Source organism: Schistocerca nitens, chromosome 7 (genome assembly GCF_023898315.1).
Source record: "Schistocerca nitens isolate TAMUIC-IGC-003100 chromosome 7, iqSchNite1.1, whole genome shotgun sequence".
Taxonomy (NCBI): domain Eukaryota; kingdom Metazoa; phylum Arthropoda; class Insecta; order Orthoptera; family Acrididae; genus Schistocerca; species Schistocerca nitens.
In genome coordinates, this window is record NC_064620.1 from 405,279,012 (window position 1) to 405,304,170 (window position 25,159).

A 25,159-nucleotide genomic window follows, 5' to 3' on the forward strand; every position below is an offset into this window, starting at 1 on the left:
AGAGACATAAAGAAAAACCTATACCTTGATGGCCGGGTGAGGGAGAGTCTGAATGCGTGTACGGAGTCTGAATCGTTAGTCCTCTCCACTGGAGAAGCTTGAGGTTTCGTCTAGGACACCGGCGCTCAGCCTAGTGATGTGGTGTTTTTTGCCATTACCTCTCCTTCGATTGCACAGCCAAAGAAAATTTTTGAATGCACCGGTATGCTAACCGAACGCTCTCTGGGCCGATCACCAGCGCACACAGCGTGTATTGGCAACTCGCTTACGAACGGAGCAGAGGTAATATCGTTATACATCAGCAAAACAGTTGCTTGTGTAAGTCCATCCCAAAACCACACTTCCTGATCAAAAGTATTCAGACAAATTAATGGAATTAGTGTTGGATGTGTCCGTTCTTCACCTTCATTACAGCTTGAATTTTCTGGGTCTACTTTCAATGAAGTGTCTGAATGTCTGTGGGGGAATGGTAGCCTGAGCCGAAACTTGAGAAGGTAGTGATGTCGGACGCTGTGGTCTGGAGGGAAGCTGAGTTCTAACTCTTCCCAAACGCGCTCAACTGGGTTGCTTGAGGCCAGTCTATTTCAGCAAAGTTATTGTTCAGAAACCATTGCCTCACAGACGCTGTTTTATGACGGAGTGCATTGTCGTGCCGATCATCGTCTCCGAACTGTTCCTCTACTGTACCTCTGCTTGCCTTTCGTGGGCAAATGGTCTACCGACTGAGTTACCCAAGCACGACTCAGCTCTCGAGTGAGAGTCTCAGTCTGGCACACAGTTTTAATCTGCCGGGAAGTTTCATATCAGCGCATACTCCGCTGCAGAGTGAAGATTTCACTCTGGAAACATCCTCCATGCTGTGGCTAAGCCATATCTACACAGTTATCTTTCTTCCAGGAGCGCTAGTCTTGCAAGCTTCGCAGGAGAACTTCTGTGAAGTTTGGAAGGTAGTAGACGACTAGTGGCGAAAGTAAGGCCGTGAGGATGCGTCGTGAGTCGTGCCTGGGTAACTCAGAGCACTTGCCCACGAAATGCAGTTTCAATCTGTCAGGAATTTTCATTGTTTTATGTAGATGAAGCAAAGGTCCATCTGATATTTAGACAGTTTCTCATCAAAGATTTTTACTTATACCGTAAAAAAATAAAAAAAAACAACATTGTTTAGGTATTCGCTCATGTTCTCCGCTATCCAGTCTCTCTCATTCGATTTTGTGGGAAGTATTCGGTAAAAAAATTATTTTCCCGCATCCTACAACCACACATCACAGCTTCACAACGAACTGGTTTTCTTTTCGTTATTTCCCGTGGTTATTGTGATTCTTCAAAGTAAAGTGCAGCACGGCGCTTATTTTGAAAAGTTTGCAAAGTTTGCAATGAAAAATGTCGCTGGCCACTTTACGTTTGGAGCACTTTAAGGCATATATTTCTGAGTAAGAAATGTAGCTAACCCGTCTAAATTGCTTTTAACGCTAGAAGGAAAGGTGTACCTCTTTCCAGCTCCGAGTTTGATCGTGACAAACCGCACTCGAAGCTATGAGGAGCTGCCTCTTGTTGCTGGCGATACAAACCGAAACATTCACTCGCACGTTTGCTTTCAAGCTGGAAAGAAGTCTTCACCTGTGCATTTCCTACTGTGCTGCGCATACTCAACATGTCATTCACACAAGAGGACTGTCCGAAGATTTTATCTTTCGTCTAGCTTGTTGCCAAAAGCCCTTGTTTGTGGGATTAATGGCTCTGAGCACTATGGGACTTAACAGCTATGGTCATCAGTCCCCTAGAACTTAGAACTACTTAAACCTAACTAACCTAAGGACAGCACACAACACCCAGCCATCACGAGGCAGAGAAAATCCCTGACCCCGCCGGGAATCGAACCCGGGAACCCGGGCGTGGGAAGCGAGAACTCTACCGCACGACCACGAGATGCGGGCGTTTGTGGGGTTATACTACGACATTGTATTCGAGGGCAGATATGACCAGCTTGGCGCCGAGGATGATAACAACGGAAATGAAAGAAACATGTAAGAATTTGCTGTGGAATCTGTACCATCGTTTTTAACTCATTACATTTTATAGATATGTACTTCGCTGTGCAAAGTATCACACTATGTGGTCTCACTAAAGATAAATTTTTCACGAAGGCATTTTAACGTAATGCAAACACTTTCGCCAAGTTATGTGATTGTAATGAGTAGCTACTGTCCGCCTCCGGTAGCTGAGTGGTCAGCGCGACAGAATGTCAATCCTAAGGGCCCGGGTTCGATTCCCGGGTCGGAGATTTTCTCCGCTCAGGGACTGGGTGTTGTGTTGTCCGAATCATAATTTCATACCCATCGACGCGCAAGTCGCCGAAGTGGCGTCAAATCGAAAGACTTGCACCCGGCGAACGGTCTACCCGACGGAAGGCCCTAGTCACACGACGACACAGTAGCTACTCAGCAGGAGAAATAGCAAGCCGAATATTCATGTCTCGTTTTGTTAGAGTAGCTAATACTAGTTTCTCCAAAAGAGAAATTCAATGAAGTGTTTTGTATCTAGGCAGTGTCTTTGACTGCGGTATTTTTTTTCTTTTTAAATATTATCTCGAGCCTTTTCTGAGATGCTTTAAAGGTGTAAGGAACAAGTTAGCAAGTAAAGTGAAAAACGTTAGCAGAGTTGAATTTCCAGTCCAGTGCTCGCATTAGCAACGTTTGTAAGGGCACTCAGATAGCAGCAGCACTCCAGTCAACAGTGCGAGAGTAACCGGCTCCAAGAAAAGACGGCGATGTGTACAAAAAGTAGACACATGATGACGAAGGTGGGTAAAAATATGAAAGACTTTAATTCCCTTGTCCAGAACGGGCAAGAGCGTCGAAAATCTCTATAACCAAATCGCATATAAAGACGTAATCAAAGTAGAAAAAGCTTAAAAACTAGCGAAGGTATGGTACTGTATTTGCTGTTCCAAATTTCATGAATTTCCTCAGTTCCTCTGCAGTTACCAGTACTGCATATTACAATCCTGCTTCACATACCGTATTAGTTTTGTGAGCTCAGGACAAGACGGTGTTGAAGGTTTCTATCCTAGATGAACCCGTCTCAAGGCTTTTTACCATAATTATCTTTTTTGTGAGATTATTTTAGTATTTTAAATTTTTGATGGTAGGCCTCGGAGGAGATGAGTCCAGAATTGGCAGCGCCGGCCTGTAGAATTTGCCGGAGAGCAAGGCCAAAGTGGTTGCCATGCTATCCTTGGGTTACCTTTCCCTGACGGACAAAGAGGCGAACCTGTCTTTCTGGTCTGGCCTGTGCAGCCCCCATCTCCGTTTTGTAAATCGCTGCTCGTGTTTTCTGACCAGCGGATTCAGGTAACGCCAGGCTGTTACACATGTCTCAAGTTAGCAATGTTATCACCAAATTCTGCTTTAGGAAGTCAGCTGCTTTACCGATCATCTAGCGCAGCGTTTTGGCGGATTGATTCTACTTTTTATGAGTGTGTGAGCGTTGACTGGTAAGTAATGTCTCGGCGGGTATTATGTATAAAATGTTGATAGCACCGATGCGAAGCAAGTTGTAATATAGTGTGCGAAGTCTCGACTACAATTCAATTCGCAGAAAGCGACTACAGCAAACTTTTTACTGCCGCAAAATGTGAAGCAGCATCTCTGGGGAGACGATCTCCGTTGGAGATTTACAGGTGAATTTATGATACGTCTTTCTGAAAGAAAAAAGTTGTTCAACTGGTTCAGCAGAACCGCTACATCATCCTTGGACAATAAAGACTTTTCAACGTATCCATGTGAACGACTGAAGTTGTATCCTACGGTAGGACTAACGCCACACTTGCCGACATGTTTCTCCACTTTCATTCACCAGACCATGCTGAAAGTCCCTGAGGTGCACAGATGCACAGACCGGCTCATCTTTTCTGCCTTTTTGCATTTTGGGCTCCACCTGTAAGAAACGTTGGCTAAGCTGTGCTACATACTAGCCATTTATAAATGACCCATGTTTGAGCCAACATTGTGATAATTTTCAGCAGCTAACTTATTTATTATGCCAAATATGTTTCTCTCATCTCCGTTATTTATTCAGATGTTCAGAATATAGTGACAGCCACACTCAAGACACATACATATTTATACAGACAAATTCCCTCATCTTCTTCAGCAATCAACTCGCAGGGCACATTGCAGTAACCCTTCCCTCTTATCCTATCGTCAGATACTCCCTCCACTTCCTTGTAACTACTGCAACCGTAATTCGTTATGTAATGTAATATTGCAAACGTTTGCTCTTTGCTGTTCGTTCCTTGCATTTCCCCTTACAAAACTGTCTTTACCAGCGCATGTCTTAGTATAGGCCCAATTCAAATGTTTATCCTTGTCGTCAAAGTGTTCCATATGTCTGTTTTGACTCCCCGTCGTGACAATACTTCCTCGATGACAACTGTGTACATACGAGAAGTTAGTCAAATAATACATGCTCAAGGGTAATGATGACAGCTGCGTGACTAAGCTACAAAATAATATTCACTTGTAATGTATGTTGAATAGTTTAGACTGGTTACCTGTTCAAAAATTCGAATGTGCCATAGGCACGTGTTAAACGTGTAACTGCTTTTATAAGTTGTATTCATATAATGATCGGAAAAGACCGATGATATTCTACATGCAAGACAGGTGCACTTTGTCGGGAGCACGGATTTTACCAATCTGTGGCTGATAAGCTGATATAGTCACCTCTGTTTATGGACACAGTATATTTAGATTAGAGGAGATAACTAAGAATTGGATTATGAACTGTGCCTTACAAACGAATTTATCCGTCATCTAAGCTTCCCAACAGTAGCCGAAAAGTCGGCTACGTTAGATAAGGTGACGCTGTTCAGAATGCACTGCACTGAAACGGGCCACGAAAGTCCATGGTGATACAAACAGATCAAACACGTTTTGCACCACTTGCATATCTCAGAAAGCGTGTGAGCCTCGATTCAAGGGAGCAGCGAATGAAAAAGCCGTATGGACTAAAAAATACCTTTACTGCAAGATAAAAACAAATAATAATGAAAATAAAGGTGTAGCTGTCACTCCTCGAGGATAGACAGGTGAGGCGCTGACATTGCAAGTGTTGGAGGCCGAGCTCCGAGGGCTGGTGAGTTAGTCTTATGCTCGAAGATGTCGGTGGAGCAAAGGTGATTCCTACAACGAATATAGCCTTCTCTGGCGTAGAGGAAACGGCTGATTACTCAGGCGTCGACGAGGGATGCTAGACACAGCTATCCGCACCTCAAGTAGCGTGTGGCAGCTCAGACACACTGACTGACAGCGGAACGGGGCGGGGTGCGGTTTTGGAGGCCAACCTCAGCACTCTTGAAGGTGGACGTAAGCCCAGACCTGTACCCATAGCATCTTCCGGATGCCAGCTGTGAAGCCAGAAGCCCGGGGCTCACTCAGCACACACAGCGTACAGCCAAGAAAGCGGTATATGTATAGCCTGGGAGGAGGCACTCAGGTTCCCACACAGCAAGTCAGTCGATTTGGTCCTTCACCAGAGGAAGGCCCAGTAGGTCCGCACCCTCTACACTACTGGCCATTAAAATTGCTACACCAAGAAGAAATGCAGATGATAAACGGGTATTAATTGGAAAAATATATTATACTAGAACTGACGTGTGATTACATTTTCACGCAATTTGGGTGTATAGATCCTGAGAAATCAGTACCCAGAACAACCACCTCTGGCCGTAATAACGGCCTTGATACGTCTGGGCATTGAGTCAAACAGAGCTTGGATGAGGTGTACAGGTACAGATGCCCATGCAGCTTCACCACGATACCACAGTTCATCAAGAGTAGTGACTGGCGTATTGTGACGAGCCAGTAGCTCGGCCACCATTGACCAGACGTTTTCAATTGGTGAGAGATCTGGAAAATGTGCTGGCCAGGGCAGCAGTCTAACATTTTCTGTATCCAGAAAGTCCCGTACAGGACCTGCAACATGCGGTCGTGCATTATCCTGCTGAAATGTAGGGTTCTGCAGGGATCGAATGAAGGGTCTACCCTGCTGCCACGGGTCGTAACACATCTGAAATGAAACGTCCACTGTTCAAAGTGCCGTTAGTGCGAACAAGAGGTGACCGAGACGTGTAACCAGTAGCACCCCATACCATCACGCCGGGTGATACGCCAATATGGCGATGACGAATACACGCTTCCAATGTGCGTTCACCGCGATGTCGCCAAACACGGATGTGACCATCATGATGATGTAAATAGAACCTGGATTCATCCGAAAAAAATGACGTTTTTCCATTCGTGCACCCAGGTTCGTCGTTGAGTACACCATCGCAGGCGCTCCTGTCTGTGATGCAGCGTCAAGGGTAACCGCAGCCATGGTCTCCGAGCTGTAAACGTCGTCGAACTGTTCGTGCAGATGGTTGTTGTCTTGCAAACGTCCCCATCTGTTGTCTCAGGGATCGAGACGTGGCTGCACGATCCGTTACAGCCATGCGGATAAGATGCCAGTCATCTCGACTGCTAGTGGTACGAGGCCGTTGGGATCCAGCACGGCGTTCCGTATTACCCCCCTGAACCCACCAATTCCATATTTTGCCAACAGTCATTGTATCGCGACCAACGCGAACAGCAATGTCGTGATACGATAACCCGCAATCGCGATAGATTACAATCCGACCTTTATCAAAGTCGGAAACGTGATGGTACGCATTTCTCCTCCTTACACGAGGCATCACAAAAACGTTTCACCAGGCAACGCCGTTCAACTGCTGTTTGTGTATGAGAAATCGTTTGGAAACTTTCCTCGTGTCAGCACGTTGTAGGTGTCCCACCGGCGCCAACCTTGTGTGAATGCTCTGAAAAGCTAATCATTTGCATATCACAGCATCTTCTTCCTGTCGGTTAAATGTAGCGTCTGTAGCACATCTTCGTGGTGTAGCAATTTTAATGGCCAGTAGTGTATTATCCACAGCTGTGATTTATTTATCGTGTCAAAAGTATAGAAATATATAAGTGTTGACATAATTTTACACAAAAGAAGACAAAAAATTGGACACTTCAATTGCATTTGGTGTAGCTCTCATAAGGTCTTGCATGGTGCAGGTGGTTGGCGATGAGGAACACTGAAGGAAACGGCTGTTAGCCCACCGAGTCCACTGAGAAAGCCCTAGTCCGCAGATTGGTCTTGCATCTCGTTGTGTTTGATCGTAATCTATTGAGACACCTCCATATTGACCACGTCTCCGAATGTCCAGGGGGAAGTTCTTCCTTTGGAGCCATCCATTCTCCCAAATACCGACATTTCTCCCGCCATCGCGAGATCCTTGCCGAATGTGGATTCTCGATGAGAGCCTCAGTAGTTGTCAAGAAGCTCTTTCTTGATTTCAGCCTAGGATGTGCGGGCTGACGACCATATAGTGGATGGGCTGCCTCCGTTGTGGCTGTGATGAAGTCTAACTACAGCCACCAGGCTGCAGATTCATAACTGAAGTCTTCAAACAGGCAGAGAACAGCACATCACGGTTCGCCAATGGAGTTAACCGTAACTAGCGACACTGTCACTTCTTCGGGGTCGGTGATGCAGACGGAATGACCAGACACTTTAGGACGAGATGTCGGAAACAGGGGTATTTAAGGAGAGACATCACATCATTCTAGCTAGTTATGCGGCCATTTGCCCTCGTTTAACTTGAGGTATCAGCGGGTCTGTCCACACCGTGGTGTCTCAATTACGTACGGTTTACCCTGCCTCTGCGTTTCTCATCAGTACTAGAACGCCTTGGAGCAGCAGGGCCCGGATGTTGCATGTTGTTATTCTACATTGTACAGTTTTCAGAATAGCGTTGTGTGTGCTGTCGCACTGCACTGTTTGCGCTCTTTGCACTGGCTCTTCTCGGTGTGTGGCAATAAGTTACGAGCACTGTCCTGTTTTTGCATTATTGCCGTTCCCTGTGTGTTCTAGATTATGATGTTGACAATTTGTCTTCTGAGTCGGACTTGGTTCTTTTACCGTCTGTATCGAGGAATAGTTTCGACATTTGCTAGTTCACTTAGGAACAGGGTTGCTGTGCAACAAAGGTATCCTGATAGAACATGCACATCTTGAAATCAAAATCTACTCTGAGTAACAATCAATACTGTTGGATCGTCCTTGGCATGCAGTGCACATGATGGAGGAGACTTTCTTCATCAAGCTTGATCCAATCGTCTACGGCTGCCTCCCTGACGTCATGCGATGTGTAAGGCTCCTGTGACAACCCACTGCCAGTTTCAACTGGCTTCAAGCATGTCCAAACGGGTACATATCAGCAGATACCGGAGGCCGTGCTATTCTTTTGATTTCTGCCCCTGAAAGAACGTGTTCACGAGATTGCTGAAGACAGATACCATCTTCATATATACACGGTGGTCCATTGATAGTGACCGGGCCAAATATCTCACGAAATAAGCATCAAACGAAAAAACTACAAAGAACGAAACTCGTCTAGCTTGAAGGGGGAAACCACCAGATGGCGCTATGGCTGGCCCGCTAGATGGCGCTGCCATAGGTCAAAACGGATATAAACTGCGTTTTTTTAAATAAGCACTCCCATTTTTATTACATATTCGTGTAATACGTAAAGAAATATGAATGTTTTAGTTGGACTACTTTTTTCGCTTTGCGATAGATGGCTCTGTAATAGTCACAAACGCATAAGTACGTGGTATCACGTAACATTGCGGACGGTATTTGCTTCGTGATACATTACCGGTGTTAAAATGGACCGTTTACCAATTGCGGGAAAGGTCGATATGGTGTTGATGTATGGCTATTGTGATCAAAATGCCCAACGGGCGTGTGCTATGTATACTGCTCGGTATCCAGAACGACAGCATCCAAGTGTCCGGACCGTTCGCCGGATAGTTACGTTGTATAAGGAAACAGGAAGTGTTCATCCATATGTGAAACGTCAACCACGACCTGCAACAAGCGATGATGCCCAAGTAAGTGTTTTAGCTGCTGTCGCGGCTAACCCGCACATCAGTAGCAGACAAATTGCGCGAGAATCGGGAATCTCAAGAACGTCGGTGTTGAGAATGCTACATCAACATCGATTGCACCCGTACCATGTTTCTATGCACCAGGAATTGCATGGCGACGACTTTGAACGTCGTGTACAGTTCTGGCACTGGGCACAAGAGAAATTACGGGACGATGACAGATTTTTTGCACGTGTTCTATTTAGCGACGAAGCGTCATTCACCAACAGCGGTAACCTAACCCGGCATAATAGGCACTATTGGGCAACGGAAAATCCACGATGGCTGCGACAAGTGGAACATCAGCGACCTTGGCGGGTTAATGTATAGTACGGCATTATGGGAGGAAGGATAATTGGCCCCCCATTTTATCGATGGTAATCTAAATGGTGCAATGTATGCTGATTTCCTACGTAATGTTCTAGCGATGTTACTACAAGATGATTCACTGCATGACAGAATGGCGATGTACTTCCAACATGATGGATGTCCGGCACATTGCTCGCTTGCAGTTGAAGCGGTATTGAATAGCATATTTCACAACAGGTAGATTGGTCGTCGAAGCACCATACATGGCCCGCAAGTTCACCGGATCTGACGTCCCCGGATTTCTTTCTGTGGGGAAAGTTGAAGGATATTTGCTATCGTGATCCACCGACAACGCCTGACAACATGCGTCAGCGCATTGTCAATGCATGTGCGAACATTACGGAAGGCGAACTACTCGCTGTTGGGAGGAATGTCGTTCCACGTACTGCCAAATGCATTGAGGTTAACGGACATCATTTTGAGCATTTATTGCATTAATGTGGTATTTATAGGTAATCACGCTGTAACATCATGCGTTTTTCGGAAATGATAAGTTTACAAAGGTACAGGTATCACATTGGAACAACCGAAATAAAATGTTCAAACGTACCTACGTTCTGTATTTTAATTTAAAAAACTACCTGTTACCAATTGTTCGTCTAAAATTGTGAGCCATATGTTAGTGACTATTACAGCGCCATCTATCACAAAGCGAAAAAAGTGGTTCAACTAAAACATTCATATTTCCTTGCGTACTACACGAATATGTAATAAAAATGGGGGTTCCTATTTAAAAAAACACAGTTAATATCGGTTTGACCTATGGCAGCGCCATCTAGCGGGCCAACCATAGCGCCATCTGGTTTCCCCCTTCAAGCTAGACGAGTTTCGTTCTTTGTAGTTTTTTCGTTTGACGCTTATTTCGTGAGATATTTGACCCGGTCACGATCAATGGACCACCCTGTATACACTCCTGGAAATGGAAAAAAGAACACATTGACACCGGTGTGTCAGACCCACCGTACTTGCTCCGGACACTGCGAGAGGGCTGTACAAGCAATGATCACACGCACGGCACAGCGGACACACCAGGAACCGCGGTGTTGGCCGTCGAATGGCGCTAGCTGCGCAGCATTTGTGCACCGCCGCCGTCAGTGTCAGCCAGTTTGCCGTGGCATACGGAGCTCCATCGCAGTCTTTAACACTGGTAGCATGCCGCGACAGCGTGGACGTGAACCGTATGTGCAGTTGACGGACTTTGAGCGAGGGCGTATAGTGGGCATGCGGGAGGCCGGGTGGACGTACCGCCGAATTGCTCAACACGTGGGGCGTGAGGTCTCCACAGTACATCGATGTTGTCGCCAGTGGTCGGCGGAAGGTGCACGTGCCCGTCGACCTGGGACCGGACCGCAGCGACGCACGGATGCACGCCAAGACCGTAGGATCCTACGCAGTGCCGTAGGGGACCGCACCGCCACTTCCCAGCAAATTAGGGACACTGTTGCTCCTGGGGTATCGGCGAGGACCATTCGCAACCGTCTCCATGAAGCTGGGCTACGGTCCCGCACACCGTTAGGCCGTCTTCCGCTCACGCCCCAACATCGTGCAGCCCGCCTCCAGTGGTGTCGCGACAGGCGTGAATGGAGGGACGAATGGAGACGTGTCGTCTTCAGCGATGAGAGTCGCTTCTGCCTTGGTGCCAATGATGGTCGTATGCGTGTTTGGCGCCGTGCAGGTGAGCGCCACAATCAGGACTGCATACGACCGAGGCACACAGGGCCAACACCCGGCATCATGGTGTGGGGAGCGATCTCCTACACTGGCCGTACACCACTGGTGATCGTCGAGGGGACACTGAATAGTGCGCGGTACATCCAAACCGTCATCGAACCCATCGTTCTACCATTCCTAGACCGGCAAGGGAACTTGCTGTTCCAACAGGACAATGCACGTCCGCATGTATCCCGTACCACCCAACGTGCTCTAGAAGGTGTAAGTCAACTACCCTGGCCAGCAAGATCTCCGGATCTGTCCCCCATTGAGCATGTTTGGGACTGGATGAAGCGTCGTCTCACGCGGTCTGCACGTCCGGCACGAACGCTGGTCCAACTGAGGCGCCAGGTGGAAATGGCATGGCAAGCCGTTCCACAGGACTACATCCAGCATCTCTACGATCGTCTCCATGGGAGAATAGCAGCCTGCATTGCTGCGAAAGGTGGATATACACTGTACTAGTGCCGACATTGTGCATGCTCTGTTGCCTGTGTCTATGTGCCTGTGGTTCTGTCAGTGTGATCATGTGATGTATCTGACCCCAGGAATGTGTCAATAAAGTTTCCCCTTCCTGGGACAATGAATTCACGGTGTTCTTATTTCAATTTCCAGGAGTGTAGTTCAGGCTCACCAGCCACTTGACCGTCTTCTGTGCGGATGCACAAACATTGCACGAACTCTTACGGGAATCGGTAAAGCCGCGAGTAATGAGTGTATGGACAGTGTCACTACCAATATAGTTCGGCACAATAAGTTGGGAATGTGGGTCTCACGGGAGGCGTGCTAGAGATAAGTCCCTGCAGTCGCACTATCCTCTGTGTCCTCGGTGGCTCAGATGGATAGAGCGTCTGCCACGTAAGCAGGAGATCCCGGGTTCGAGTCCCGGTCGGGGCACACATTTTCAACTGTATCCGTTGGAGTATATCAACGCCTTTATGCAGCTAAGGGTATTCATTTCATTGTATTGATTTAATTGTAATTTCGTGTATTATCGTCATGAAAAACGAAACCGTCGCCGAAATACTGTCTGCAGCGCTTGGAATATAGCCGCATCTGTGCTTAACTGATATCTAAGCTAGGGGGCAGAACCACGATCTTATTCAAATTACATCCAAGTGGGTTTATACTGAGTCGGGACGAGCTGTGTATCTCTAAATGGCTCCACTTCCCTCTCGGTACCTTTCAGAACCTCACTTACATTCTTCCTGCACGTCTCGCGACGGCCTGCGTTGCAAAAGCTTTTGACAGATGTCAACATTAACATTGTATTTGTTCCTCCCACATGCATCTCGTGCTATGAGCTTGACGAGAAAATCAGATCAAAGTTCACATGGGAGATTATCCACAGTCGTTATTCACACTCACCATTCGCGAATGAAACAGGGAAGGGTTGGTATGATAACGGTATCGGACGTACCCTCCTCCATATACGATAAGGTGATTTCAGGAATATAGACATAGATGGGACTATTCACTTTATAATATTTTCTCCTCTGCTCCGCAGACCAATGACGAAGTATTCAACCGACGATCTTTCTGCCACAGCTGGTTGCATTGGGCGGTCAAGATAAAAAGATGTCCCCTGAACGTTATATTTGAAGCTATCTGAGTGTTGTTACATCCTAATGCTAGGACGGCGCTCGAGCGGGTCACATGATGTCAAGCAGCGATTTAGTGATCAGTGCTTCGTTGTCAGTGATCAGTTTGAAGTTTGTTGTGAATACAGTTCTGCAGAATGCCTTTTCCAACGAACAAAGAGTTTATTGTTGAAACTTTTTTGGATGCAAATCGTTTAAAATGTTAAATGAAAGGTTCAGAATAAAATATTCAGAGACAGATGCTCCCGCAAATTGTGTTGTGCAAAAATTGATCACCAAATTTAGAGTAACAGGCAAATTCGCTAACGACAAATGTAACAAGATGAAGAAAGTTCGTTCCCCGGAAAATATTGAACGTGTTCATGAGACTACGGTAAGAAGTCCACGGAAATCAACTAGACATCTATCATCCCAACTATACATCAAACAAATGTCATGCCAGAATATGTTGAAGCTGTTACATATGCGGGCATACAAAGTAAAGTTATGCAAGCATTAAAACCTACGGATTACGCACAACGACAAAACTATTGCGGATGATTATTCACTCATGTCGCTGATGGGTATCTGGATCCATATCTTTACTTCAACTCAGACGAAGCATGGTTTCACCTTAGCGGGTACGTGAACTCTCAAAACATATGCTGTCGGCCAACAGACAAACCCTATGAATGCTTTGAGGTGCCTCTGCACGACCTGAAAATAGGTGTTTGTTGTGCAGTTTCAGGCCAACGGACTGCAGGCTTCAGTTTTTTAACAACATCGTGAACTCTGAAGTGTGTGTAACGGAACTGTTGCAACCATTCTTAGCGTAGCTAACGGAAGAAGAACGAGAGCATGTGTTTTTCCAGCAAGATGGCGCTACGGCACATACATCACGGTTTTCGATGCTGTACGTCCATGAAGCTTTCGGAGAAGAACGTAAGTTTCAAATAACTCTGAGGACTATGAGACTTAACATCTGAGGTCATCAGTCCCCTAGAACTTAGAACTACGTAAACCTAACTAACCTAAGGACATCACACACATTCATGCCCGAGGCAGGATTCGAACCTGCGACCGTAGCGGTCGCGCGGTTTCAGACTGAAACGCCTAGAACCGCTCGGCCACAACGGCCGGCACGTACTGTTTCCGCAGGTTTATGGCCTCCCACATTGTCCCATCTGTCTACCTGTGATTTTTTTTTTGTGGGGTAATTCAAAGGGTAAAGTCTAAAGTAGCAGCCAGCATGGAATTGAGGAAAATAAACATTCGCAATGCGATTTCGGAAATCACCCTAAATGAACTGGAAAAAGTTCCCAGAAACTTGTTGAGACGTGCTGAGTTGTGCCTCAGAGTTTATGGTGAACATTTTCAGCACCTCCTGTATATTACTGAATGTTATTTTTCATACTGACAATTTACTATTATGTACAGATAACTTACGGAAATGTAACCGGGTGACGGCGTCGACAACCGCTGAGATGCCCGACGACAGAAGTTATCGATGAACATTAATAATCAACGGGTAAGATAGCATAAACTCTGTCCCTCCGTTTTTTGACAAGGACGGTTACTTGCTAATTTACTGTCAACCCTTTCCTTAATAACACTATCCCAATAGCTGGAAGTGCATGCCAGAATCTGTGTTATTACGTTTCATAGGATGATCGGTGCCTAGGTAATGTTCTGCGATGGCGAATTGGCTCGGCTGTGTAAGGCAAAAAGGCTTTGTTGCCACATCGGTATTATCATGTCTCACCCAGTGCACAGTTTTGCAGGAAACATTTCGAACAGGATTGATCGTATTTTGCGGAAATATGATGTGTATTTTCGATCATCATCTAATATCAGAGTCCTTTTAGGTTCCGTAAAGGACCATCTCGGTTTGCGTAAGGCGGGTGTCTACCATATTCCTTCCAGTTGGTCAGAGTATCAGGCCTGTGGAGGAGCAGTGTACTGAGCATAAGCGGCATATACTCTTACAACAGCCGAGCAAATCCGCCATTACGGAACACTGTCTTGGCACCCGTCGTCCAATGGAATGTAATAATACGGAGAATCTGGCATGCACTTCCATCTGCTGGGACAGTGTTATTAAGAAAGCTTTTGAAATTAGATTAGCAAGTAACTGCATAAATAGAGATGGTTGTTTTTGTTTAAATCCTGCTCTCTTCCTTTTCAAAAAACAGAGGGTTAGCGTTTATGCTACCTCATCTATTTCTTATTAATTTTCATCATCGAAATCTTCTGACGTCGGTTATCTTGTGTTTACAGTGTGTGTTGTTCAAAATGGTTCAAATGGCTCTGAGCACTATGGGACTTAACATCTGTGGTCATCAGTCCCCTAGAACTACTTAAACCTAACTAACCTAAGGAACATCTGTGGTCATCAGTCCCCTAGAACTACTTAAACCTAACTAACCTAAGGACATCACACACATCCATGCCCGAGGCAGGATTCGAACCTGCGAACGTAGCGGTCACGCGGTTCCAGACTGAAGCGCCTAGAACCGCACGGCCACACCGGCCGGCCAGTGTGTGTGTGTGTGTGTGTGTGTGTGTGTGTGTGTGTGTGTGTGTGTGTGTGAGTGTGTTTTGTCTTTCCGGAGTTTATCTGAAAACAGCCGTATTAAATTCTCTTGCACAGTGCTTACTTGCTGCAGGTTTGCCTTGAAAATGACAGGGTGTGCTTCTGTCGAAATATCGGCCGCTGTGACGACGTCACTCGTCTGCATTCCCGTTAGTTATTTGATCATTGTCTACTCCGGGAGAAACTCAGGTGTCATACCACTGTGCAGCCTGTATTTACAGTAAAGGAGTGAATTGTCTGTATGTTGTTTATAAGACATGAGGCCTCTTTTATTTTGGCCATTCTGTATAACCACAGCAGTCTGAGCGTGCCGCCTGTACTTGTGACTTCTGTATTGTAGTTAGGCACTACAACCAAAACAAAATAGTTTCGGTTTTGCGCCCACATTAATGTGTTACATCTGATGATCCAAATTTTAAAACTACTGTGATCTGTCCCTTGAAAGCTTACCTGAATATTGATTCTACTTTATTTACAAGCGTGCTTTACTCATTCGTTATACTGTCCTGTAGAAAAGGAGGGAGAGAGAAACACAGAGAGAAACGCACACGTGTCAGGCCATTGTGAAGAACTGGTAAATTCGTAGCATGACTCTGACAATGGATGCACGATATAGACAGAGAGATGTACACGAGAATTGAAATCACCCTCGGTATGTCAATAGGAGTTTAGTCATGACTTAAAATTAAATTCTACGCAGTGTCCCCGGCATGTTTACTAACGGGCGCATCTGAAACAGGTGGTGTCAGTTAACTCCAAAGACGGTAAATGTGTTCTATGAATGTCTGAAATAGAAAAAAAATCCATCTCATTTTCCTAAAGATGATTGCACAAAACTAGAAAAAACGATAGCATCGCGCAGACGACAAGATCATTATACACAACACAAGTGAAGATGGGTCAAGGATGTGGAAGGAAATAGAGAAGTAAAGGCTCCAGAGGCTGGAGATTTTACAGCGGGCGGAAGAAAGATGTGCTTATCCCACGCCCCTCCTACCGCATTCAGATGATGCCATGTGTCACTAGGACGACAAGACAGCCGCCCGACATAGCATTCTCCTCTGGGACTGATCACTAAGTTTTTTTTGTTCAAGCAGAGCGTCGAAATGAGTTCTCGTCTCTCCCCATTTCCTAGCTCAACCAATGAAACTCAGAGCCTGAAAGAGGAACTTGTGGTCGGTACCAGGTTACGCTAGTAGTGTGCGTTGGCTGCTCATTTGACTGACGGAACTAAGAGTGAACTGGAAGAAAAATCGTACGAAATCCGCCGGAAAGAAGATCCGGAGTGAAATGCAAAACCTACTGAGAAAAAAAGATCGCAGCTCCCTGAAAGGTTAAAGGGTGTCGAATGCTGTATTGAACATATCTATTAAGGCAGTTTCATTATCTCGGCAAACAGTAAATTCGCGGAGACTACACAAAGTGTTAGAACAAATAAGGGAAGCCGAGGTTAAACACATAATAATATAAAATCTAATAACGTGACTTAGTTGACGTATTTGTTGACGGTTTGCTTCGAGAAGTATAGTAACTCACAATGTTTTCTGTTTTTGTTTGGGGGTGTTGGTAACACGTACTCACGCGCAGTACTGCTTTGTTCAAGTAAAGACGTGACAGGAGCTGTGAGGATTCCACAGCAGAAAGTGTTCTATGTGCTTTCTCTCGCGGAGCTCAAGTCTGTTACACTGGTACAGCGTCGTTTTCGGCATGAGTATGGACTGCGACCAACTAAAGGTGTTCCGACTTACGTAACAATCAAGAAATGGGGCTAGCGGCTTCTGGAAACTGGGAGTTTGCTTTCAATGTCGGGCCACCACACCAAGCACGCAGTTCCAGAGGCTACTGCTGAATTAATCCGCAAGTCCTTCTAGCGGAGCCCTCGTCAGTCAAGTCGACAAGCAAGTTGGCATTTACGTTTACTTCGTTCGACAGTACACGATGTCGTCCATAAAAGGTTGCGCCTACGGGCGTACAAACTGAAGCTTCATTACAAAAAGTGGATGGAAACGAGGCATTCCACGATTTTGTTTGTTTTTCAGACGAGGCCACATTTTACACTTCAGGCACGGTAAACAATCACAGTTGCCCCGAAAGGGAAACTGAGCCTCCCCCCCCCCCCCTCCCCTCCCCTGCCTTCGTGATAAAGAGTGCGAACGTGACTCTCGGAATGTATGGTGTGTTTTTTTCTTTTCTTTTATTTTTTTTAAGGACGGGGTTATAGAGTCATTCTTCTTCGCCGAGCCTGTAATTAATGTAACAATGTGAGTTTACACATTTTGTAGCTGTATTGTGCCACAACTTACCCGTACCATATTCTCTGAACAAGATAGCTCACCATGTCATTTTACTAACGTTGTGAGGAATCATGGGTTCTCAAATCGCTGGATTGGGAGAGGTAGTCCATCGATTGGTTGGCCCTCTGCAAGTCCAGACATTACGCCGCTTGGTTTTTTTTCCGTGGGTATACCTCAAAATGAAGTATACCACACACCAGTTCATGATCTACCAGATCTGCACCATCGTATACGTGCAGCTATCGCAAATGTTACGCCTGCGATGCTGCAAAACACTTAGAGACAAGTGGAAAACAGGTGCGCTATCAATGTGTGTTACGTGTGTAAAAAATAATTTTAAGTTACCATAGTTCTAGATACACATCGTCAATGAATACCTCAATTCTTCTCAAGTTATTACATGTTACATTATTATACACTAGCTTATAGCGCCCGCTGATTGCTCGCGTAGACTGGCCTGCAGAGATTTTTTGTTTTTCTTTAATCCCATCTTTATGTTGTCCACAAATTGCAACATCTTCTAAGTTTTTCACGCTAATTAAGGCCATATAAGCATGCTCCTTTCCGAATGTACTTCTGACCAAAAAGCGATTGTGGTAGCTGGAGTCCAAAGTTTTCATTAATCATGTCTTTTGCGTTCTTGTAGAGAATTTTCCACAGCAACTTTCATCCCGTAAGAAATATTTCTTTATAACTACCCGAGAAGTGAAATAGCAATTTTCATACACTTAGCTTTAGAATTTTGTTGTTGTTGTGGTCTTCAGTCCACAGACTGGTTTGATGCAGCTCTTCATGCCACTCTATCCTGTGCAAGCCTCATCATCTACGAATAACTACTGCAACCTACAGCCTTCCGAATCTGTTTAGTGTATTCATCTCTTGGTCTCCCTCTACGATTTTTGCCCTCCACGCTTCCCTCTAATACTAAATTGGTGACCCGGTGATGCCTCAGAACGTGTCCTACCAATCGATCACTTCTTCTAGTCTAGTTGTGCCTCAAATTCCTCTTCTTCCCAATTAATGTAACGAAATATTTTCTCAAAAATGTTCATCCTCTATTGCACCTCAGTTTTTTTTATTTCTAACCGGGTAGTCAAATAGTAATTGTCATAGATATAGCCTTAAAAACCTTTAACAGTTCTGTTGTAATTATTTATTTTTGAAAAGAGCTTTCACCCACAACTTTACCTCTTTAGTGGTTGAATTTCCAAAAATACAGAATCACGTATTTTTTTCTGACTGAGAAAGTAAATACCAGTTTTCATAGTTCTAGCTTCAAAATTCCCTTAATAGCAACATACTTTAAAAAGCCTTTCATCCCCTATTTCACCACCATTAGAGTGGAATTTCGGTCAATTCCTTCTTAAACGATGCCTACATTATAATATTCACCCACTCTCCAAGCTGTTTAGTTTGGGCGATAATGTGTCAGTGAATAAGCCTGCCCTTATTTCACCCCTTAGAGGTCGAATTTACAAAAACAGTGAAACACGTATTTTTTTCACCTCTAGCCGAGAAGCCAAACCAGCTTACAAAGATTTAGCTTTAAAAACGCTTTCGCAATGAAATATCTTCATAAAACGTTTCGTCCCCTATTTCACCCTCTTAGGCGTCGAATTTCCAAAAACAGTGACAAGCGTATGTCTTATTTTTAGCGAAGAAGCCAAATACAAATTTTCATAGATTAACCTCCAAAAGTTCTCGCGTAATGAAATATTTCAATAAAAACTTGCATCTCTCTTTGACCTCCATAGGGGTTGAATTTCCAAAAACAGTAAAACACCATTTTTTAAAATTCCTAACTGAGGAACCAAATTTAAATATTCATAGATGTAGCTTTAAAAATGCTTTCATAATAAAATATTTTCTTTAAAAAATCCCCCTTAGGGATTCAATTTTCAGAAACACTGAATGACATTTTTTTAAATTTGTAACCGAGAAGTAAATACCAATGTTCATTGATGTAGCTTCAAAAATACTTCAGCAGTTCTTAAACAGTGATATATTTCCAAAAAAAACTTTCACCCACTATTTCACCCTCACATGGTTAAATTTCAAAGGATGCTGAAATATGTGTTTCTTTATTTTTGACGGAGAAACCAAATACCCATTTTCGTAGGTGTAGCTTCAAAATTTCCTTAATAGCGACATTAAAAAAAGCTTCATTCCCTATTTGACCCCCTCACGGCAGGAATTTCGAAAAATCCGTTCTTTAACGACGCCTGCAGTATAAGATCCTCGCCTTGTCCAAATTTCAGGTTTTTATCCTTAGCGGTTTGGGCTGGGCGATGATGAGTCAGTCAGGACATTACCTTTTATCTAAAGAGATTTAACCCAGACACCATGTATATAACTAGGAAACCATTAGCAGCTGACGAAATAGGCCTGTAATGAATGAAACGTAGTTTCGAAGCACTCAGAGCAACTATCGTCTAGCCATATACGTCGCCTAAGCATTTTACGACTTTGGGACCCGCTAATAGATCAGCCGTCTCTAAACCCAGCCTTGCCTTTCTCTTTCCTTTGTGCTACACAGCCGTGCCTAAGATGTGCTAACTCTGTAGCAGTTGAGAGTGATACTCGTTCTTTTATCCGCTGTATCCATTCCGTCACATCTTGACGCAACCCTGGCGAGCGGGCGGCAGACATTCCTTGCGGACGCCTCATACGGCCCACTTGGGCACGGACGATAAAGAGGAGAAATCTGCTCCCACGGCGGCGTTTTTATGTAACATCCTCAGTCTTGCGCAAACGCCGGAGCTGAAGTGACTGGCCGGAGGCTGGAGGGTTCCGCCTTACTTGGTAACTGTCTCCCTTCCAGGAGAGGGCCGACTGAGCGGTGCGACGCAACGGGCACCAGCCGCAAAGCTTGCCCGTTCTGCTAGCTGCAGTCTGTCCAAGCCGAACCTCAACTATCTTGCTCTATTAAACACACACACACACACACACAAAGGCGTGTATCCAACGAGGATGGAGACCACTGAAATGAGCCTACACTTGCGTAATCCCTGTGCTATAATGGATAGCGATACTGCTGCGTTTAATCTACGTCTCGACACACTTCTTGTTCTTATATGTTCTGTTTCTTGGCTGTTGCAAATCATTTTTTCTCTGTATGAGTTTACGGATCTAAGAGGGGCGTTTGAAAAGTCCGTGCAAAAATAAAAACTACTTACGTGTTTGGGGTAAACCTTTTTTATTTTTCGACATAGTCTCCTTTTAGACTTATACACTTCGTCCAACGCTGTTCTAATTTGTTGATCCCTTCCGAATAATAGGAATTGTCCAAGTCTGTAAAATAGCTATTAGTTGCTGCAATCACCCCCTCATTTGAATAAAATCTTTGTCCCGCCAGCCATTTCTTCAAGTTGGGGAACAAATAGTAATGCGAGGGAGCCAATAGGGGAGAATAGGGGGGGGGGGTTTCCATTAATTTTGCGACGACAACTGCTGATGCGTGTGCTGGTGCATTGCCGTGATGGGAAAGGACATTTTTGTGGTCCAATCGACGGCGTTTTCCTTGGAGCTCGGTTTTAAAACGGTCCAATAACGATGAATAATATGCACCTGTAATAGTTTTACCCTTTCCAGATAGTCGATTAGGATTATCCTTTGCGAATTCCAAAAGACAATTGCCATACATAACCTTTCTGGCCGAAGGAATGTCTTCTCCTTTTTTGGTGCAGATTATCTCTTGGTAACCCATTCTTTAGATTGTTCTTTGGTCTCAGGAGTCTAGTAATGTTGAAACGTCCTGTTCGGAAAATTATGAATTACTGTGCTAGTATGCCTCTTACGTTATTTGTTTTACAAACAGCTGAGCAAAACTGAACGTACTCAGAAATTTCTCTCTTCACTTGATCAGAATAATCCCCACAAAAGAATGGCCCTGACTAACAATAACCTATACCTTTCATGAATCACTTGCCTAACAAAAATCTTCATTACTCGAACTCCTGCAATACAGCGAGCGCCAATACTGCCAGCTAAATAAAAGATTCTAACTACTGAAGGCACTAACTACTGATAGGCATAGTTAGCAACTGAAAGATTTTGATAGAGAACAAACAATGTATTTACCTGAATAGTGTTCAAAAGCCATAATACATATATCAGTTCATGACATCCAGTCTTACAAATTTACTGTCTCTGATGGACACACGTCCAGATCATCCGCTTATAGCCACCTCTCAAAACTCTCTCTCTCTCTCTCTCTCTCTCTCTCCACATCCACCACTGCTGGCGGCTCACCTCCAACTGGCCAATGCAACGGGCTGTTCACATCCAACTGCCCAACACTACACAAGTGAATATTCCAACAATGCCAACCAGCCACAGACTGCACACAGCACAGTCAGTGATATTCATACAGAGCACAACGTGGCGTTACCAACATAAAAACCTAAATAGCCTACTTACAATGTATCCATGTTTCATCCGCAGTGACGAAACGACGCTTAAAGTCCTGCGGATTCTTCCTGAACAGCTGCAAACCAACCTTGCAACACTTCACACGATTCCGTTTTTGGTCAAGCGTGAGCAATCGCGGAACCCATCTTGCGGATAGCTTTCTCATGTCTAAATGTTTATGCAAAATATTATGTACCTATTCACTCGAGATGCCCACAGCACTAGCAATATCACGCACCTTAACTCTTCTGTCATCCATCACCATATTATGGATTTTATCAATGATTTCTGGAGTCGTAACCTCCACAGGGCGTCCAGAACGTTCAGCATTACTTGTGCCCATATGGCCACTCCGAAAATTTTGAAACCACTTATAAACTGTTCTAAGTGAAGGTGCAGAGTCACCGTAATGTTTATCAAGCTTTTCTTTAGTCTACTGAGGCGTTATGCCTTTCATAAAGTAATGTTTAATCACCACACGAAATTCTTTTTCGTCCATTTTTTGACAATCACTCGACTCCCTTGATTCACATGAATGCCAAACAGACAGAAATAGACCAATATGGCTGAAGCTTGGCGTGCGCTCTTTCCAAAGAGGCTACTAACTAAACATGACCTGGATACGCACCGGTGGTGCCATCGCTCGGACTTTGCAAACATTTCGATGTTTGGGACCTATACTGGATATTTCATTTATTACGGGGGGCTTAAAAATAAGTAACGTAACAATTTTTTCTGAAAGCAAGTAGGTTTTATTCAGGATTCCAATACAACATATTACTCCCATCTTCTTTAGCTACAAAACTCTATTTTTCAATACAGTCTCCGTTCAATGCGACGACCTAACGCCACCTTTCTGGGTGGGCCTGTATGCCCGCATGATACTAGTCTACGTCGGAGCCAACATCTTGCTGCATGAATAACGTCCCCATATCAACGTACTACTTCCCGCGGAGTGCGTCCCTCATTAAGCCAAACTGACACAATTTGAAGGGCCGAGATAAGGGGTGTAGAGTGGATGTGGAAGAACAGTTCAATGAAGTTCTGTGAGCTCCTCGCGGCTGCGTAGACTTGTGTGAATCTACACTCATGTTCATAAATTAAGGATAATGCTGACACATGGTGAAACAACGCTCTGGTGGGTGGTTTGTAGGTTTAAATCACCTCGGGGTATGACCATGCGGTGCATTTGACCTGCGGTCGTAGCACGGTGGCGCTGGCAGCAGTCCACATACGCAGAGGTGCATGACAGAGTACGGTGTATCGAGTAGGTGTGCAGACGTTTTCAGACGTGCCAATGATGACTGTGTGTTGAAAATGGCTCAAAGAACACATATTGATGACGTTATGAGGGGTAGAATACTAGGGCGACTGGAGGCTGGACAAACACAGCAGGTCGTAGCACCGGCCCTTCGTGTACCACTAAGTGTGACCTCAAGATTATGGCAACGATTCCAGCAGACAGGAAATGTGTCCAGGCGCTACAGTACGGGACGTCCACAGTGTATAACACCACAGGAAGACCGATATCTCACCATCAGTGCCCGCAGACGGCCACGGAGTACTGTAGGTAGCCTTGCTCGGGACCTTACCGCAGCCACTGGATCAGTTGCCACCAGACACACAGTCTACAGACTACTGAACAGACATGGTTTATTCCCCCGAGACCTGCAAGGTGCATTCCACTGACCCCTGGTCACAGGAGAGCCCGTAAAGCCTGGTGTCAAGAACACATTACATGGTCAATGGAACAGTGGTCCCAGGTTATGTTCATGGACGAGTCCAGGTATAGTCTGAACAGTGATTCTCGCCGGGTTTTCAACTGGCGTTAACCAGCAACCAGATACAAACCCCTTAATGTCCTTGAAAGGGACCTGTATGGAGGTCGTGGTTTGATGGTGTGGGGTGGGATTATGACTGGTGCACGTACACCCCTGCATGTCTTTGACAGAGGAACTGTAACAGGTGAGGTGTATCGAGACATCATTTTGCACCAGTATGTCCGCCTTTTCACGGGTGCAGTGGGTCCCACCTTCCTCCTGATGGATGATAACGCACGGCCCCACCGAGCTGCCATCGTGGAGGAGTACCTTGAAACAGAAGCTATCAGGCGAATGGAGTGGCCTGCCTGTTCTCCAGACCTAAACCCCATCGAGCACGTCTGGGATGCTCTCGGTAGACGTATCGCTGCACGTCTTCATATCCTTAGGATACTTCAGGAGCTCCGACAGTCACTGGTGCAAGAATGGGAGGCTATACCTCAGCAGCTGCTGGACCACCTGATCCAGAGTATGCCAACACGTTGTGCGTCCTGTGTACGTGTGCATGGTGATCATATCCCATATTGACGTCGGGGTACATGCGCAGGAAACAGTGGCGTTTTGTAGCACATGCGTTTCGGGACGGTTTCCTCAGCTTATCACCAATGCCATGGACGTACAGATCTGTGTCGTGTGTGTTCCTAAGTGCCTATGCTATTAGCGCCAGTTTTGTGTAGCGCCACGTTGTGTGGCACCACACTCTGCTATTATCATTAATTTATGAGCATGATTGTAGTTGTGCAGCGAGGTGTTTGACTGTGATCCGTTGATCGCTGTGAATGAGACAGTACGTACGTTCCAGCATGACTGGAGTCACAGCCGTGTGTGGCCGCCCGACATGCCGGAGATCGGAACAGGTTTGTTGACCTTGCGATGAAAACAGATGCCTCGCCGAAAGAGTCAACGTGCTTTTGTTCACTGCCAGGTCTCCGAAGACGTTCTGCAAGCACCTATGACTATCTGTGATGCTCTGGTTTTCCGCCAAACGAAACTCGGTGACCGCTCTCTGCTTGGAACGCACCTCCGTTACGCTGAAGCGAGAATATTTCACGGTGTCCCACAGAAAATTCCGCATTTTTTGCAATCGAAATTGACCGAGAAAAAAAAGTGTTGCATTACTTATTGAACGCCCCTCGTATATTATTCTGACGTCATTTCTGAGCAAGAGTAAACAAGCAATAGCTTCGTAAACATTGGTTTGCGTGAAAACCGTCCATAATTTCCCGATTCTTTACAGCATTATCTGTGCGTCTTTTGATCTTCGATGCACAATGAAAAGTCATCCTGTGTATGGGAAAGCTGCAACGCTGGGAAACTGCAGAAAATTCTGGAATCTCTGCCGAAGATCGACGGGTGACGCAGG

General features: G+C 45.2%; 1 protein-coding gene and 1 non-coding gene across 5 annotated transcripts in view; one reads left to right on the forward strand and one right to left on the reverse strand.

Annotated features, from left to right (window-relative positions):
* LOC126194977 (ATP-binding cassette sub-family G member 1-like) overlaps positions 1-25,159 on the reverse strand; it is an 803,933-nt gene that overhangs the window by 288,757 nt on the left and 490,017 nt on the right. The gene's annotated exons all lie outside the window — the stretch shown is intronic.
* Trnat-cgu (transfer RNA threonine (anticodon CGU)) lies at positions 11,923-11,996 on the forward strand. Its single transcript has one exon. It is a non-coding gene; the product is annotated as a tRNA-Thr (tRNA).